General features: G+C 35.5%; 1 protein-coding gene across 5 annotated transcripts in view; it reads right to left on the minus strand.

The window, feature by feature from the left end:
- The window catches only part of Zbtb20 (zinc finger and BTB domain containing 20), a 780801-nt gene that overhangs the window by 191982 nt on the left and 570019 nt on the right, over positions 1-18800 (minus strand). The window contains exon 7 of one of the 5 annotated variants that reach the window (XM_077795340.1): positions 13245-13337. The exons of the other annotated variants lie outside the window; for them this stretch is intronic. The gene's annotated coding sequence lies outside the window, so the exon portion shown is untranslated. The remainder of the gene's footprint in view (positions 1-13244; positions 13338-18800) is intronic. 5 annotated transcript variants of the gene reach the window in all.

Here is an 18800-nt window from a genome sequence, read left to right on the forward strand (position 1 = left end):
GAATAATAGTAAACAAGTTGATTTCATCCATCCTTGTTCTGTATATTTAGACATTAAATGCCTACATGAGACACCAGAATAAGAGGGTATATATACTGGTCTTCATAGTAAGAAAAAACAGTATTTTTGTTCCAAAAAATAAATATTGCCTATGTTGATTACCATAGAAGAAATTTTAGATCAGCATTGACTGAGTTCCTTTAGTTTGAAGGTAGAAATTAAAGTAAGATGACCAAAATAATTTATGATGAAACTACACAGTTATTTCTATATAATTGTGGTTTTAAAATGTTCAATCTTGTACTTTCGTCACAGAAAGAGCACTGGAAGAAAAGCTAGAAGACCTGGGTTCTGTCCTAGTTTTGATACTGATTGTGAGATTCCGAGAACATGACCTCAAAGATGAGAGCCCAGGGAGGTCATCTCTCTGCTCTAACAATATCTAATTAAGTAAATTGAAATGTTTTGCAGACTTTTTCTTTGAATTAGACTAATATTGTCAGGTGAGAGAACAACATTATCAAAGAGTTTATGTTCAAAGCTAATGTGATCCCACCAACATGGGAGGTCCTATCCAAGCAGATAAAATAGTATTGGTTCTTCCTTTGACACCAGCTCCCCATTCTGCAACATTCTCTTGCATGTCCTCATTATCTATAATTCTAAATCCTACCCAAGAGGTCCTCACTGGCAGGTAGTCACTGGTATCACTGGCTAATTATTTAAAAATTCTTTGACCTTTCCTCTTGGTATATAACTGAACCCCATTTCTCAGCCTTCTCTGAAGATAGTTAGAGTCTTGTGACCACATTCTGGCCAATGGGATATTGGTAGAAGTGATAGGTACTGCTCTAAACCTGACCCATAAGAAGCTCCTGTACTCTCACTAGTCTCTCTCTTTGCTGATCTTCTAGCTGGATGTCATACTCAAGATGTGCTGTGGATGAAGTCTCTGCAAACCTGGATCCCAGACTACTCTACATAAGCAAAAAAAGAAACATATTATGTGAAGCTATAGAGATTTGGACTTATATTTTAGAGAAATTTGTATTGCCTTAACTAAGATCCCTTCTAACCCAGAGATAATTTTTCCTTCAAGACACCATTTCTGTCTCTCTCACCATACTTTCTATCTTGTATTGATCTCTTCTGTAAGGTACTTGAAGATAGCACATGTATTTTGCTCATTCCCCACAGAACTTTAGTTTGTTGAATAATTGCAAAATAGAAAATAGCTAGTTTGGAACAGAGAGAAGGTAGTAAAAGCAGTTTTAACTTAAAAAAAGTCATTCCAGGTTTTTTTTTTTTTTGGTCTTTAAATATACAGAAGATAAGGATGATGAGTTTTATTCATTCATTTTTTTTGTGTGTGTATGTGTGGAAATACACTGTGACAACCATAGCCCTTTAATATATTTCATGTACTACCGTGTTCTCAAAATAAAATACAAATTAAATGTTTTGAAAAATTGTGAAATAACAATTGAAAGAATAAGTGAAAAGTCAAATAGAGAAATAGAAGAAGTATCGGACTTTAAACAAGTGTTTTTAGTTTACACAGGTCTTCTACCACCACTACCACAACTTCAAACTATTATCTTAAGTAGATCACTGCACTTGTGGTACTTTACTTTTAGTACTTTACCTTCAGTATCAGTATTGGCCTCTTTTGAGCCAAATCCTTAGAACATTTTCAGTTGTGCTCCCCATTGCCCCTGCATCTTTGATTTCCTCAATATTGGAATGATTTTTCCTTTTTTCTGTCTATCTAGTCCTTTCTTATTTTTTCTTTGGCTCCCTTTTCTTCTGGTATTGGCATTTCCTATTATTTGTCCTAGGTTTTCTTTGTTTCCTACAATTTCTTCTTAAGCCATCTCATCTGGTTTTATGGCTTCACCAACCTTGTCCTCACAAATAACTCCAAATTTGTATCCCCAGCTCAGACCTTGCTCTGGAGCTTCAGAGCTGTATTATCTATAGTCTCCTACACTTTTTTGAAAAATTAAAACATCTGGCAGCCATCTTAGATATCAGTCCCAAACCAAGAAGATTACTGGCGTTTCTAGAAAAATCCCTTCTTCTTCCACTGGTATCCTTGTCATTGGAGGATAACATCAATTTTGAATCATTAAACTCTCTTTTTCCTCTCTTGTGTCTTTTTCAAAATTAGCTAATTCAATTCTAAATTCTACAGTGTTTTAAAGTCCTTTTGAGCTTTTTAGCCTAAGTTTGAGAATTAGTGAAGGCAGATTAAAAATAGTATTTCTTTTAACTCAATGTCAGAGACCTACTAGTAAGAATTTCTTTACACAAGCATGTAAAAAAGATAAGAATTACAGAATGAAAAAACAAAAATGATTTTCATACCCTTCTATCATACCAGAGTTCCATTCTAAGCCTGCAGAGAACCATAAGAGCTATGCTGAGAGGGAACATTCTTACATTATATTTCTCAGAATCAGGACTGCTTTGAAATACAAAGAAATCAAGGGAAAGGAAGAATTTTTCCGGAAGTGAGAGGAGCTTTTTTCACTGTTGGTATGTCGACACTGGCTAAACCTATAGAAACTTCAGGCTTGCAGTTTCCATTCTTTCCTGACTATAATTACATGAGCTCACATTTATTTGAAGTGTTCTATTTCTCATTGATATATGAAGGAGAACCACACCCCCATCTAATCATTTGCCCTAACATTCACTCTTCAATGTTTTCCACAATTCTTTAACATTAGCAATAACATCTTTCAGCAATTGTGGTCCTTTTTCTTTCTGTAATGTGATATATTTATCATCTATTACACAAACCTCCTCTTTTGCTTCTTCCCTTTCCACCACCAGCTCAAACATCTTAAATTTTCATTTGACATACTGCTTACCTAAATTATTTCATGTGTGTTCCCATCCATGGAAATTCATTTTTGTGTGACATAAATCCCTACCCTATTCTATTTCACAGTAATAAAACTTTATACTGAATTGCCAAAGAGATAGGTAACCAACCACGCAGTTTAAATTAAGTGCAAGATACACATGTTTGAATATTCTGCTCTCTAAGATGTGTAGAGACAGGTCCTGTTTGTGTCTGAGCATTCTGTCATCTTACCCAAACTGTTAGAGTTAAATCACCTAAGAACAGCTTTCTCACTTTGAGTCAAAAGTAACTTCTGCTATGCAAAAAAAAAAAAAAAAAAAAAAGCACAGTTAAGAAATAATGTGTGTGTTAAAAAAGTCTCTTATAAATAATGATTATGGTCGGGTTCAGTCTGTGAAAGAAGCAGCTCCATGACTTGAGCACATGCCAATGAGATTAAACCTCATCTGGGCCTGGGTGCCCTCATTGATTGTTGTCCCTTAGTACCTTCAATGGTTTCCAGTTCTTGTCCAAGTTAACCTTTGCTAGTTGTTGTAGCCATGGTAAATATTCTGTTTATTGGATTTTATTAGCATTTTAAATTTTGACATTTGAAAAGCTCAATCCTACTTCTTTCTCCTCCTGTCATTTTTAATGTATAAGTGTCCAGACTCTTTCCCATTTTAAGTTTCTCTCTCCTAGCTTTAGAAGATTATAATTTTGTAAAGATGCAATTATTCTGCTAATCTGTGTCCAAAAACATATCGATTCTCATGACAAAATGTTAGTCACAGGCATCTTTCATACAATTTAAGCATCAACATTTACTTCTTCCACAATTATTTGGCATTTTTGGTGAATGAGTTTTACTCTGCATCACCCACTTAATTAAGTTGGTTCTCCACCATTTTTGGTGATACAGTAGTAGTAATATCAGACTTCATATAGTGCCATAGTTTTTAATGCACTTTCACATACATGATTCTTATTTGATGCTCAGTATACACTGTGGCAAAAGCAACATCACTGAAGATAAAGATAAAGAAGGACACAGAGTACTACTTTGGATCATGCTTGGTAAGCTGCAAGGCCAGACCGAACTTCCACCTAGTCTTCATTCCACAGTATCACATCACTGCTACGATTTACTTAATAACATGGGGTATTTATTGCATAGTGCTTTGTAAAGATCCAGCCATCACTTCCTCCTCTGCACCACTCTGATATCATTCATGCCATGACTGTACTGACCCACCCAGTTCCCCACAGTCCTCATTAGAACACGAGCTGCTCAAGCACAATAATCTGTCCATTTTGTGTGTTTAGTCCTAATAAGATTCTACATATGTGTGTTGAGTTCCTTGTGCTATAAATGTTTATTTTCTTTTCCTTGCAAACCGTTTTCAGCCATGATTTTAAATACTATATTTTAAATATTAGTATTATCTTAAAGGAAGGCATTTCACCCAGAAGTAGAAGAATGAAAAAATCAGGGGAGCAAGTGATTTATTTGAGAGAACCTCGTTTGTTAGTGACAGAGTTATAAAACAAATCCAGACTTTCTTATGCTGAGGCTATATATGTACCACCACAGTCAAATGTCCAGGGACCAGACTGGCTCTTGTGGGAGACCATGTATGTAGCATGAACAGCATTTCCACATGCATGTGCAAAGTAGAATTGTTTAAAGGAACTGTGGAATAATGGACATTTTGTTCCATTCTAATTCATCTGTGTTCTTGTAGCCAAGTCTCCACTTCTAAACACTAATCACTTCTCTAGGTGAGCTTAAGTGCCTAATTATTAAGAGCCCTCCAAATTTCTAGTGTCATCTTCAATATAGTTGGTGCCCTTTCTGTCCCATTTGCCCCCTGTGCTTGGAACTGAATCAGTGTAGCAAATATCCCTAATGAAGAAACATGATACAGGGTTAAATTTACAAATTAAGCAATTCCTTTCATTTTTGTGTCAATTCCTTTTATCGTTGAATCTCCACCCTCCATTTGCTTAAAATCCATCCCACTGTGAAACTAAAAAAACAATGATATTGTGGCAATTCAAATAGAACTATTCAAGCGTAGGATATTTTCAGAGGTTCTTGTTACCTGTGAACTCTGACATAGAGCACAGGATTACCTGGTGTCCAGGGAATAGTCGGACAATACATTAACAGATTTAATGTTAATCTCTAGAATCCCAGATTTATTTCCTGTTCAGGTTAAATGCCCTTTTGATTACTACAGCAAAAATAAATAAATAAATAAAAACCCCAAATAAAAAGTTGATTTTAACCATTAATGGAGGCTTAAAATATTAACTTCCATAGTTTCAACCCAATATCTATAATTAAATGCGAAAAAGATAGGTTAATGTAATGTTAAGGTTGATCTTTTAATTGCACAAAAGTCATGAAATTTAAAATTAATGTTTCTAGTGCTACCCTCTCATTTACAACATTCCTCAAATGGTTATCTACAATATATGTTTAATTTAAATGTCTGTCTCAAAGTTCCTGGAGAAAAATATAAAGCACAATAGGTTAGAACTCACTAACTAGTTTCATATTGTCAACAATACCAGAAATGTATAATTCTTTTTAAATTACAATGCCCTATTTGAGTGATTACCATATTCCTGTTCAGCCATTTGCCCATTTCTCCCAAAGTCCTATAATCTTCACCTCTGATTACAAACTAATCATCCTATGGAAAATGGAAGAATATTCATGTAACAGATAATACAAACAAACAAAAAACAAACAAACTGTAGACGGTGATAGATGGGACTATTCTTTCAACACATGATGAAATAATATTCTTTTGAAATTAATACTTAGAATAACTCAGAAAATGTGTTGGGTTTATAGGTACATTCAGTAGAACAAACAAGGCTTTAGAGACAGGGATGAACAGGGATTCAAATCTTATTAATGGTACTTCACCAAGGTGGTTTTTACCTTAACCTCTATGAATCTTTTTTATCAGAGTAGTAATATCCATTTCATAGGGTTGTTATGAAGATAGTATGAAGTAATAGATGTAACATAGACTCTGCAAAGCTCTCTTGGAGTTTGTAGTAGTATATCAACTATTACCGTTGAAAAATGAAAAACCACAATTTAACCATCGTTCAGTTGTCTCTAGGTGTTTCTGAACCACAAAACAATGATCATTTGAAATTCAGTTTACTGAAAGGTATTTATTTTTTTCCATAGTAGATCCCTAAGTTGGGCATTTGTCCACAGATTATTGCAGAATGCTGGTATGTCCAATACATGGTGCATTGAGGTATATCAGCAAACAAGGCAGGTGATTTAAATGAATTCTACCATGCCAAATATTTTCTTCAAATTTTATCAAACATTTGTGTCTAAACAAAAAATGTGCTTGAGAAATTCTAGTTCAACATGCTATTTAGAGAAAAAGTTATAAATCATAAATACAAGGGCTTAAACTTAAAGTGCCACCTCATCCATAACTATAATAAAAACTTCTAAGTGCACTCTGGCAGAAATAAATAAAAAATGGCAAAGCCTGCTGTGGAAGGTGCGGAGCCCAGGAAGGTAACCAAGTGAGTAAACAGCTGAGGCAGGATTATCCTCATTTGAGAGAAATCCATTCCAGAAAGGAATTAAAGGGGAGGGGTCAGGGAGGGTGAATGGAGGTGGGGGTAGGCAGGGTTTTCTGAAAGCAACTAAATTACCTTGTAGAATGAAAAGGGAAAAAATTTTTCCTCTGTCAACAGTAATCTCATTTGAGGTCTAGCAGACAGGTACACAAAAGGTACATGTGTTCTACTTACTTGGTTTTTCTCCTCTGGCAGTGAGGTACACAGGCAGGGTTTAGGGGAATCGGACCCACTTAGAATAACTGCCAAATTCCCTTCCAAAGACATAAGTACCAATTCTTTAACAATGTTCTTCAATAAACAGATAACTTAATACATGGTTCCTGGCAAATTCACAGCCAGGATTTGTTCCTGGGAGTGCTTCAATGCAACAAAGGGGTTGAAGTGAAAGGTGGAAAACTTTATATAGAAACTACGAATCACAACTGATAACTACTGAGACCAAAATCTCACACATATGTGGTACCCAGAAAAACATATATAATCAATAATTTTGAAGTCCTATTTTGGATTCCTATGTTATGTTAAATCAGTGGCACAGATGAGATTTCTCTGACCAGGGTGGGACAGCTGGGCTAGTGAGCTGGATATCCTGTAGGAGAATCAGGACTATCTCCACTGATCCAAGTGTCAGTCCTCTGTCTCTCACTTCTTGTGATGTAGACTCAGTTGCCTCCTTCTCGATAATTTAGTTTCTTAACAACTATGAAATTGACTAGAAAGCTTTTGTTATTAAAAATTCTACTAGAAAATGGGCTGTTTCTAGCATGAGCCAAGAACCCTAGCTTTCTACATCCAGAGAATTATAGTCCCTAAGCTTCTCAACAACAGCATGTATTTATCTAGTTTACACTTTTAAGACCAAGCAAAAAGTTAGGACTTCAAAGGTCATAAAAACTAAAATGAAAGCAGTTGCATTTTTTTTAGGATGGAAAGAGTTCTTTTTTCATAATAGCTTAAATTTAAAAACTTTCAAAGTCCTTTCTTTAAATTTTACATGCAAAAATTACCTTTGAGAGGAGTCTGGAAAAAATCTCAAGAAATAGATAAATATTGTGAAATTAACACCTCCCTTTCACTTCAGGAAACATCAAAATGAAATAACCAACAAATTATGTATAATTCATTCAGTAACTATGCCCTCAGCACCTACTTTATTTCTGGCACTGTGTCAGGCCCATGCACTGTAACAAGAGGGCCCAATTTTCACTTTCACAAGTATGAACAATATTCTTATCTTTTATTACTATTAAGGAAAAACAAACTGGAATTAGGTTTTGTGGATTTGGTCACAGAGATGAACAAAATTCAAAACAGTGATCATTTAAGTCCAATTTCATTAAGGAACTTTTGAAACAATAGTTTATTTAAATCATTTAAGTGTTTGTTTACAAATTATTGCTTTCTTGCTAAAATGCTAAGAATTGCCAACTAGAGTCATTTTTGAAATTATGAAAACAAATCAATAAAAGCACAATGATTTGGAGAACAAATCTATTTTACATAAAAGGCATATTACCTAAAGCCAATACAATTACTGTAGTGCTCTTAAAAACTAGATTTTTCTATGTGTAGAATATCTCCCAGCAATGTCAAAAATTCTAACCATGGCTTCTTCATTCAGTCTGTATTTACTCAGTGCCAACACATAGAAGATAGTATTTCTAGAAACTAATTTTACTCTATCAATAAATTTAGAAGAAGGACTACCTATTTCATGTGGTTGTCACAAAGAAACCCTGTCAGAAAACTAAAATGAAATGGCTCATGAAGTTGATGCATATATTGAAATATAAGAATTCTGCTCACATCTCTTATTTCTCCTTGGGATGGCATTATCCATGAACATTACTGTATAGGAAGGAAGGAAAACCTGCTGTGGATATTTATGTTCCTGGCTAGGCTAGTCAAATAGGAATATGACCTCTGTTGTTTCTGGGTGCTTTTGGATGCCACAGAAGAATAACTTATAGATGTTTGTATGACTAAAAGAGATGCTAGAGCCTTTAGAGTGTTCAAGATAAAAGCCATTTATTCCCTCTTCAGGGTGATCTGAAAATTGCCCTTCCCAAGACTTCCTGTCTCCCACATAAACTACAATTTGTATACCATTTTAGAGTTTCCAAAATGCTTTCACATGCATTATGCTATTTAGTTGGAAGCCAGCAGTGCATGGGGATTAAGAGGTCTGGCTGTGGTACTAGGGAGACCAGGGTGTTTACCCAAACTACTTACTAGTTGTATGTCATTCCACAAGCCACTTGATCACTTTAAGCACTGATTTTCTCATTTGTAAATTAGGGTTAATACCTACCTTGCAATGAGGTAGAGATTGGCAATAATGCAGTTAAAGTGTTATTATCATTAATAACCCACAGCAGGGACAAGAAGGACTTCTCAATAGTCTGTTTCTCCTCATCAGCTTGGAGGAGGAAGGTCTCCACAGTTACTTAAGAGCACATAATACAAGCTTCTGGTTAGAGTAATGGCCTATTTAAATCTTAGATTCAAACTGTCTTCATAAAATGGTTCTTAATTCATGTCCAACAACAACAACAACAACAGCAACAACAAAACCTTTCTAGACACTCTTTTGGAGAAAGATATAAAATTTAATTTTAGATCTTCTTTGGCCCTTAAAATATTTTCCCTGAAGCAACCCATGTGCTTCCATCAAATTTTATTAGGTGGGCTAAAATAGGGTCAGAACGGGATTTTTACGTAATAGCTGTCCCTCAGGAACCTTGAATTTTCAAGATCCATAAGCGCAGGAAAACACTTGATGGTCTCTCTCTCCTACAGACTCATTGATAATTCTCAAACACGGGGCTGGCACAACTAGAGCAAACTGGTACATTTTGCACAGTGTAAAGTGGTGGGTGTAGATGTTTTTAGAGCCAGTCAGTCTCTGGCAGCTGATTGACTCACACTTGTGCTTTGTTGCCCACTTATATCTTCAGAAAGTAGCCTGGATGAGGATACTCATCAGATGTGCTCATTTAAGGATCAAACCATTTGAATATTATAACAACATTTGGCAAACTTCCTCTACCGAATGGTGAACCTGGCCCACTGCCTCTGAAAAGAATTGCTTGGCCTGGCATCATAGGTTCTTTGACTTTCTTCACATGGTGGGGAACACACTCAAGACCTCCCACTCAAATACCCAGTATGAGTCCTGGCTGCTTAACCCGTTCCTCAAATGTTCTCAAGCTCCTGGCCTGAACCAGTGGGTTATGGATATATCACGAGTCCTTTTGCAACATACAACTGCACTTTTTAAATCAGGACTAGAGATACAAATGTCTTGTTGATATCTACTGATCACCTGAGTCATGAAGAAGTTAGCAAATATTCACTGAAGAAATTCTACATGGACACTTCCCTACCATACTTAAAGAGATGCTCTCCATTCCCTGAATATGTTTACAGTTTTTGCAGCAAGAGAAGAAAAAACAAAACCTACATAAGCAAAACTGCTTAGCAGTCACAGATGAAAATGCAAAGAGGTATGCACAGAGGATGGGCATAATAAATAGGATAATATAAATAATTTGGAAGAGAGTGATGGTTAGAGTGAAGAGTTTCATAGAGTGGGGAAACAGCATGAGCAGAAACATGGAAATGTTAAATGGCAAGCGGACTGGCTTGGACAAAGCAGAGAAAACAGGGCAGTGAAGAGTAGAGGGTTTCTGCAGGCGTGTGGAATCTTAGGATCTTTAAGGGAAACAAAAGTTGATGAAAACCCTGGAGGTAAAGGAGAGACCAAGGAAAATAATTGCTAGGTTAGCAGAGAGGGTTCATAGCCAGATGAGGAACTTGAATTTTAATCTAGAGGTGGCAAAGAGACAGAATCCTAGGCTGAGAAAAGAGTTGTGGGAAATGATGGGTGGGAGCAGTTATTACGCGATTAAAGAGATTGTTTTGTGGAAATAGCCTGAAGGAAGGGTGGCCTGTACCCAGTGGTTCAGAAAGGAGATAAGGACCACCCTTTTCAAGGCCACTGAACATAAAGAGAAGAAAGAAGTCAATTGAAGAGATACTGTTGGGAGAGAACTGGCAGAATTTAGCCAATGGCTGAATAGAAGTAAGAGCAAAAGAAGAAAAGACTTTTCAAAGTATCCTAGTGGTGGAAACTGAGGAAAGGGTATCAAGGGTAACTGGAAAATAAAATGGATGGCTAGAGTAAAAGCTGCTTTAGTCAGTATGTGTGTGCTCACACACACACACCTTTGTCAACTACAGACATGAGAGTTAGGAAGTAATGCCTCTTTTGCCTTAATGTTATATAACAGCTTGCAATTTTATTCAATTACTCAATTTTTATTATACAAGTATTCATTAAGTGTTTACTGTCAATATGATTTACAATAAGACTATATGCAAGATTTACAATAAAGAAACATAAAAGTTCTATCACTGAATGGAAAATAGTTTAAATCCCATTGTAACATTATTTATATGGTACATTTTCATTTTTATGTTAATTTTCTGTTTTTAACTCTTAGGTCATTGCTGATACAGCAATGTTTTCATCAGTGATAGATATGCCATCTTGACACAATTTAAAATCGAGCCATTTTTCTTAGTATACTTGTATATCTTCTGTTTTTTTCAAATAGCATTTATGCATTTAGTTGAAGCCAGGGAATAGGATGACTTTTGGTTATGGCGAGTTGGAATTTCTGCTCAGATTGGTCTTGATGGAAGACCACATGGTTCCCTGGAAGGGATACACATACAGGTGCATTTTCTATGCCTCGATCAGATTTTGGCCTTGTGGCCATGGCATCAGAACCACAATAAGTTGTATTTGGATTCCTTTTTGTTTGTGAAAGAAGAAAGGAAAACTCATAGTTTATTTTGCACAAAGCACTGTGTAGGAATCCAATGACAGTGGCCTCTGTTCTGCTCTCAGTTTAGGTGCAATGGAAACCTATGGGGAACTGATCATCAACACTGACCTCTTACATCATCTCAGTGTTCCCATGCCACTCACATCTAAGGAACTGAAGAGGCATAGAAGATCAATTAGTTTTAGAATTAAGTTCATCTATAAGTGTATCAAAAATGTATCATATTTGAAAAACATGGCTGGGCTATTTCTTAAACATTAACATGAAGCAAAGGGAGCACAAAAATGGATGTGGTGATGTCATTTCTCAAATTATTAAGCTGAATGCCAACTTTAAAGAACAATAATCATGGATAAGAAAATAACTTCTTCACTGTGGTTAAAGAACCAAAGTACCCAAAGAAATAAACAAACATATGAAAGCCTCTTAATATACTAAAGTGTTACTAAATTTATTTATGACCTTTGACTGCTGAGAAAATATGAAGGATGACAATTCTATAGCTATTCTATCTCATGGCATATGTTCCTTTTAACTCAAAAAAATAAAACACTTTTGTGAGATTTCACCAAGCATCTATTCAACCAAGAAGTACTTCTTGTGCTTACTTTAGAGAATTTCAGTTACCAGTTCTTACAACTTAAAGTAAGACCTCTATTACACAAGTACTTTGTGTATTAGGTATGATTAAATATTTCCTTTGGGATGGATTCAGTGATAATTTTGCAGTGCATAACAATTGAGTGGGACAACTATATACAATAATTCATCTGTCACGTCTATATTTTTCTTCATTTATGGGGGAAATGTTGAAGATAATAAATCACTAAGTATGTTCCAACTTTCTGAGTAATGCTTTCTTTGGGTTGTCTTCACTTGACAAGAAGAAATTTAAAATTTCTTGTTTTCTGGTACCATCCTTGATCTCTTCATTTTCTTTCAGTTTGTGAATTTGTTCTACTTTTTGAAAGTCATAAGTTATGATGTATCTTTTGAAAACACAGAGCCTAAAATATTTTTTTTAAAAAGAACACTTGGAGTAAAAGATGTTTGAGCATCTGAAACAAAGATAGTTTATAGACTCATAAGGACTAAAAATTATTTTAATTGTCTTCTTAATTTTGAATAGTGATACATTTATTTATTGGCCTATTGTTCTGTAAATAATATAAGAAACTCCGAAAATAATCCTTGTTCACAATAAAATAGATTCAATTTGAGTAACAATATTTATTGAGTATGTACTATGTCCTAAGGTACAGTGCCAAAGTTCTTACACTTGAAGAATTCACAATAGCAAGATTAGACAAAGTTATAGTGATGCAAACTAAGTATTAAATTTCATGAAAGAACTGCACAAAAGCTTATTGGTAGGCAGGCTGGGGGCTTCTAGGAAGAACCAATGGCTTTCCTTGCCTGGAGAAGGTAGATAGGTAAGCATAAAGGGCTTCATAAAGGTAGTGAGTGGCATTTGAGATGTGCCTTTAAGACAGATAGAATTCAAGAAATGGACATGAAGATAATGATACATAGATAAAACAGTGAAGAAAAGTGTGTTGATCAAAAGCAAGACATTTAAAAAATGCTTTTTGTGGAAATCATGGATAATATATTTTATTTTCTATTCTTTTAAATTGTTGTGGGTGAAGTTGCCACTTATCATGATCCTTGATATAAAGCATTGTCTCACCTATAAGATACTTGTGACTTTTTCAAGTCAGAAAGAATATATGTACCCTGATTGTGCCCTAAATGTTTCTGTAGATTTATCAATATGGTCCTCAAAGAAATAAAGCTCCCCAAATTTTATTGTTTAGGAACACTTTTAATTTTGTAAATAAATGGCAACTCATCTTCAGCTAAAAACATGGAGATTGTAGATATCAAGTTATCTACTCACTGTTACATACCTTAGCTATATTTCCTCATTATTTGTGTCTATCTGAAGTTGTCTGGGAATGGTCATCAGTGGTCATCAAGGATGAGGTCAAGAGTTATGAAATCTAGTCCAAAAAGATAATAAAATCAAGGACAATGACATTCTTTTTTCACTTGATTTTCCTGGTTTTTATTTTCCTTTTTTTCCCCCTTAGTCATTCACTAATCAATTCTTCTTTAGAATCATTAAAAATAACAGAAAAAGTTACTAAGATTCAGGAAACGTTCCAATGGCCTGCTTCCTTCTAAATAACCCAAAATTAATGGAGAAATGGTTAAAGTCAAAAGAGCTTTTCCTCTGACATAGATTTCTAAACAATATAATTATGGTTTGGTCCATGGTTATGAGCTTTGGGAGCTCCCACAAAAAAAGTGTTCACTGCAGATGTGGCCACTGGCTGCTATACCAAGCAATTCAATCCGTGTTTGTCATTATTAAAAACAATACACAAAATCCTCTTGTGTTTGGTAGATTAAGATGAAACTAATACCATGCTGTTTTGGGATACCAAAATAGACATGTAGACCAATGGTACAGAATAGAAGACACAGAGACAAACCCACATAAATACTGTTATCTCATATTAGACAAAGATACCAAAAACATACAGTGGAGAAAAGATAGCCTATTCAACAAAGGAGAACTGGAAACCCATATGCAGCAAAATGAAAATAAACCCCTATCTCTCACCATGCACAAAACTCAATTCAAAGTGGATCAAGGATTTAGGAATTAGTCTTGAGACCCTGCACCTAACAGAGAAAAAAGTAGGCCCAAATCTTAATCATGTTGGATTAGGTCCTGACTTCTTTAACAAGACTCCTAAAGCACAAGAAATAAATAATTAATAAATCAATAATTAATAAATGGAATGGACTCAAACTAAAAAGCCTCTTCTCAGTAAAAGAAACAAATCAATGAGGTGAACAGAAAGCCTACATTTTAGGAGCAAATTTTTTCCACACACACGTCAAATAGAACATTGATCTCCAGGATATATAAAGAACTCAAAAAACTTAACACCAAAAACAAACAAACAAACAAACCCCCAAACAACCCAATCAATAAATGGGCTAAGGAGCTGAATAGACACTTTTCAGAAGAAGATATGCATTCAATCTACAAATACATGAAAAAATGTTCAACATCTCTAGCAATTAGAGAAATGCAAATCAAAACTACTAAGATTTCATCTCACACCAGTCAGAATGGCAGCTATCAAGAATACAGACAACAATTAATGTTGGTGAGGATGTGGGGGAGAAGGCACACTCATACACTGCTGGACTGCAAATTGGTGCAACCAATCTGGAGATTCTTTAGAAAACTTGGAATGGAACCACCATCTGACCCAGCAATTCCACTTTTGGTCTATACCCAAAGGACTTAAAATCAGCATACTATAGTGATGCGGACATCTATGTTTATAGCAGCTCAGTTCACAATAGCTAAACTATGGAAGCAACCTAGATGAATGGATAAAGAATAGATGAATGGATAAAGAAACTGTGGTATACATACACAAGAGAATATTACTCAGCATTAAAAGAGAATAAAATTACAGCATTTGCAGGTAAATGGATGGAGTTGAATATCATGCTAAGCAAAGTAAGCCAATCCCCAATACCAAGGGCTGAATGTTCTCTCTGATAAGTAAGTGGATGCTGATCCATAACAGGGAAGGGGGAGACATGGGAAAAATGGAGGAACTTTGCTTGGGCAAAGGGGAGGGAGGGTGCATGGGGACAGGAAGGATGAGGGAATGAGATGGACATCATTACCATAGGTACATGTATAACTGCACATACGGTGTGATGCTACATTGTGTACAACCATAGAAATGTAAAGTTGTGCTGCAATTGTGTACAATGAATCAAAATTCATTCTTCTGTCATATACAACTAATTAAAATAAATTAATTAATTTTTAAAAAAGATGAAGCTAAGCGAAAAAGCCAGGTATTCATACATGTTATCTATTTGGTCATCCATGAGCAGGGTGGAAGTTGAGGATTTGTGATGCACTTGAAGAGTGTGTCTAATATTTTTCTCTGACATTTTGCCCTCAAAATTTTTTTCAGCCACACTATTTTGTATAAATACATGTAATAGAGTCTAAACTGGACTACTGTTGCTGGGGCACTCCAAGAAGTATCCCCACTATAGCTTCAAAAATTCATCCTCTCCTTTTCAAATCTACATGTTTTTCAAATCTACATGGGACAGTTACATGGTGCTTTGCCAAGAGAGGATCTGGGAGAAATACCTTATGTGTAATTGGGGTTTGAGATTTGAGTGACAATATAGTACATGTCTTTACTATAACACTATTAAGACAATTGTATATTAGTGACATTTAAAGTAGTTCAACAACTCCACCATTTTGCTTCTGTAAAAATATACAGTGTAGTACATACAGAATTAATACTTCATGAGCACAGTAGTGAAACCTATGGTAATTTCTGGCATGTGTGTTATTTTGTAGGAAAACTATAATAAATAAAAGTACAATTCAACTTCTACCTCCTCACTTAGCCTCTTATTACCATTCTTCCTGAAGTATTTCTTCTGTCTTTAAAAAATCAGTAAAAAACCAGACTTTGTGTTTTCTGTCTACATCTATTATACTTACACAGGGCTTCTCTTTTAACATGCTGTAGAGATGAACTATACCTTTTCTAACTCAGTCTGATTATTAAGACTGATCCAGTTTACATTAATTAAAATGAACATCATATGTTTGAAGTTTGAAAATATAGTTTGAAAGTATACTGTTCAGGACTGAAATGACTCAAATATAATCAGATTTTATTTCTAGAAAAACAAAGTCTAAACTTGTAAAGTTCTGTGACCCCATCAGCAATTAACTCTGTCCTGGTGGAATTAATATAATGCATACGTTCAGGATTTGGGTAGAAGAGAAGAAGAAGGAGAAGGAAAATCATTCATTCCTTTGCTAGGTGCTGGAAAATAGCTTCCTTATTCCTACAATGTGATAATTTATCTTCCTTATTCTAGCATAAATCTAGCAGCTTAAAAAGTTTTTACCAAAAAGTTTGTGTCTTTTCCTCTAGAAACATACATACAAGCTTGTGATAAAAAGACTATGTCTCCTGCCAAATTGTAGCATCACATAGACCAGATCCCATGCAAAACAGTGAAGAGGTAATCATAGCTTCACACTCCCTTTCTATCCCTGTCAGCCTCATAGATTTCAGGATGGGGGTCACAGCTAGTTTATCCCTTTCGGTTAGAAAGCCTTTGCAGTTGAAGTCATCATTTTCATTACTCTGTTTCTTTCTCTCCCACTAGAGTGTCTTTCCAAAGGCAACCAAGGACCACTTCTGTGAAATATTGAAGGCAAGGGATGCCTGAAAATGATTAAAAGAAACAAAGCTTTCCCATAGCACTTGTCCTTTTCTGTGTAAGGAGATGAGGTAATATAGAATCTCCTTCCTATGTTACTACCACAAGGGCAATTTGTGGGAGGAAGAGATGGATTTCTGGGAGTGAAATCTCACTAAATAGATTCAGAAGGGCATACCTCAATATCCTCATTTCAGAATTGGTCTCTGCTCAGATCAGTACCTTGAGCAACACCAAGACCCTGCCACCCCACATCTTTGCAAGGTAAGAATAAAAGTTATTTCCTTATTGTTGGACTATCTGATGAAGAAAGAAGATTAAAAAAATGAGATTGTGCTAATAAAAGGCAATGCATATGAATAAATGTCAAGTCCTGCTGTTTCTCATGTGGTCTGTACACAAGACTTCTATTTGATCTTCTGCCCCTTAATGACCCATATATATAATCTGGACAGACAACTTGTGTGCTTATATAGAAATTAAATAGCCTCAAGTGCCAGTAGACCTCTGTATCTCTCTAATACTCCAATAAATGCTTCAAGTATGAACTGCTACAAAGAACCTTACAGTAGGACATGGAATTCACACTTGCCAAAGAAATCACTGCACGTGTAAATTAGAAACTAATCATCACTTCCTCTCTGTATACAGTGGCAGCTTTGCCTCAGAGTTTATGTTGAAATATACATTCTTATAAAATATTTCTCACTGTAGTCAGCATCAGTTTAGGATTATCAAACACTGATTCCCAGTTCCAGCTCAAGTAAAGTAGAGAGAGGAAAGAACAGAAAAGGGGAACTGACAAGGGCCTTAATTTTCTCACATTATTAGAAGCTAACTGTATTTGTAAATTCTTGGTTAAAAACCTGACAATTACCAGATTTGCCACTGCAAGGCTATTCCTGGGTTTCTTCATCATATATTTTTCCCTGAAGTCTCTCAAAGAACTAAAGGGTTTCCAGAGATGAAAATGAACTTGACAATCATGTTGCAACTCAAACTGATCCTGATTCTTTTCGTCACTTTTTAATTCATTGCAGATGGTGTAAATGGGATGTTTACTGGCTGGCAGGTAATGAGTCCTGTTGCAGATAATAGTGATGGACAGAATCTCATGCCTGTTGACATCATCACATCTCAGCAGCTATATATGGCTCGCACCATTTGCTTTGCAGCACATATAATATCATGACAGGATGAAAAATCCAATACATTTCCCCATAGAAATGCTAGTTGATACATCTGAATCTCACTAGTTCACATGTGAGTTGTCCTGATTCCATCCTCACTGTTCATATGGGGAGACAGTCTAAGATGTGATCTAATGTCTACTGCTCTAAAAGGAAAATGTAATCTGTTTAAACATCCAAACACTTCTCTTCCCAGGTAGCACCATTCATCACAACTGTCAGTGCTTCTGTGGAAGAGTAATGACCCTCAGGCATGGGATAATGCTCCATAGGGGACTTATGAATGCCACTGCCAAGTGCAGAAATTGATCGGTTTTCAGTGGGGCGGGTATGCTCATCATGAAAGACCTGCACTTACTAAATTACAAGTGGCTGTTTACCCCATATACAATAAAGCCTAGGTGAGGTAGATACAGACGCTGCTGACTTTAATTGTTCTAAACATGTAAGTACCAGATTTGGACCTGTCAGTGAGAAGGATTTAAGAAGCTTGAAATGATAATCTGGATCAGAATCATCCAAAAATATTGGGAAATAACATAGGTATTGCTACCTTCCACTTTTCTTTTTCATCATTTCTAACAATGGAAGGCAGCAACATCCCATATCCAATATTCACACTTTTTTTTTTGAAAAATCAGAATAAGCATGCTAGTTAACTGCTTGCTTGCTTTCTGTGGACTTCTCTTCATCTCTGGATTTGTTCACACATAATTTCTGTAAGGTATGATGAAAGCTGAACATCCATGTGGTATAAACTCACGATTTTCAAGTATCTCCCAAGAAGTCTATTTCTTTGTGTAACCAATATTGACTTTTGCTCTTAAATCTCCTCAACTTCTCAATCTCCTCTCATTTACTATTTAAATCTTCTTAGGAGATAGAATTTCTTATATTCTGTGGATTGTTCATATGTTGGTAAATGCTTCATCGTTATGAAAATTTCATCCATTCTCCTTTAGTTCTAATAGC

The sequence above is a fragment of the Urocitellus parryii genome, chromosome 2, assembly GCF_045843805.1.
Source record: "Urocitellus parryii isolate mUroPar1 chromosome 2, mUroPar1.hap1, whole genome shotgun sequence".
NCBI lineage: Eukaryota > Metazoa > Chordata > Mammalia > Rodentia > Sciuridae > Urocitellus > Urocitellus parryii.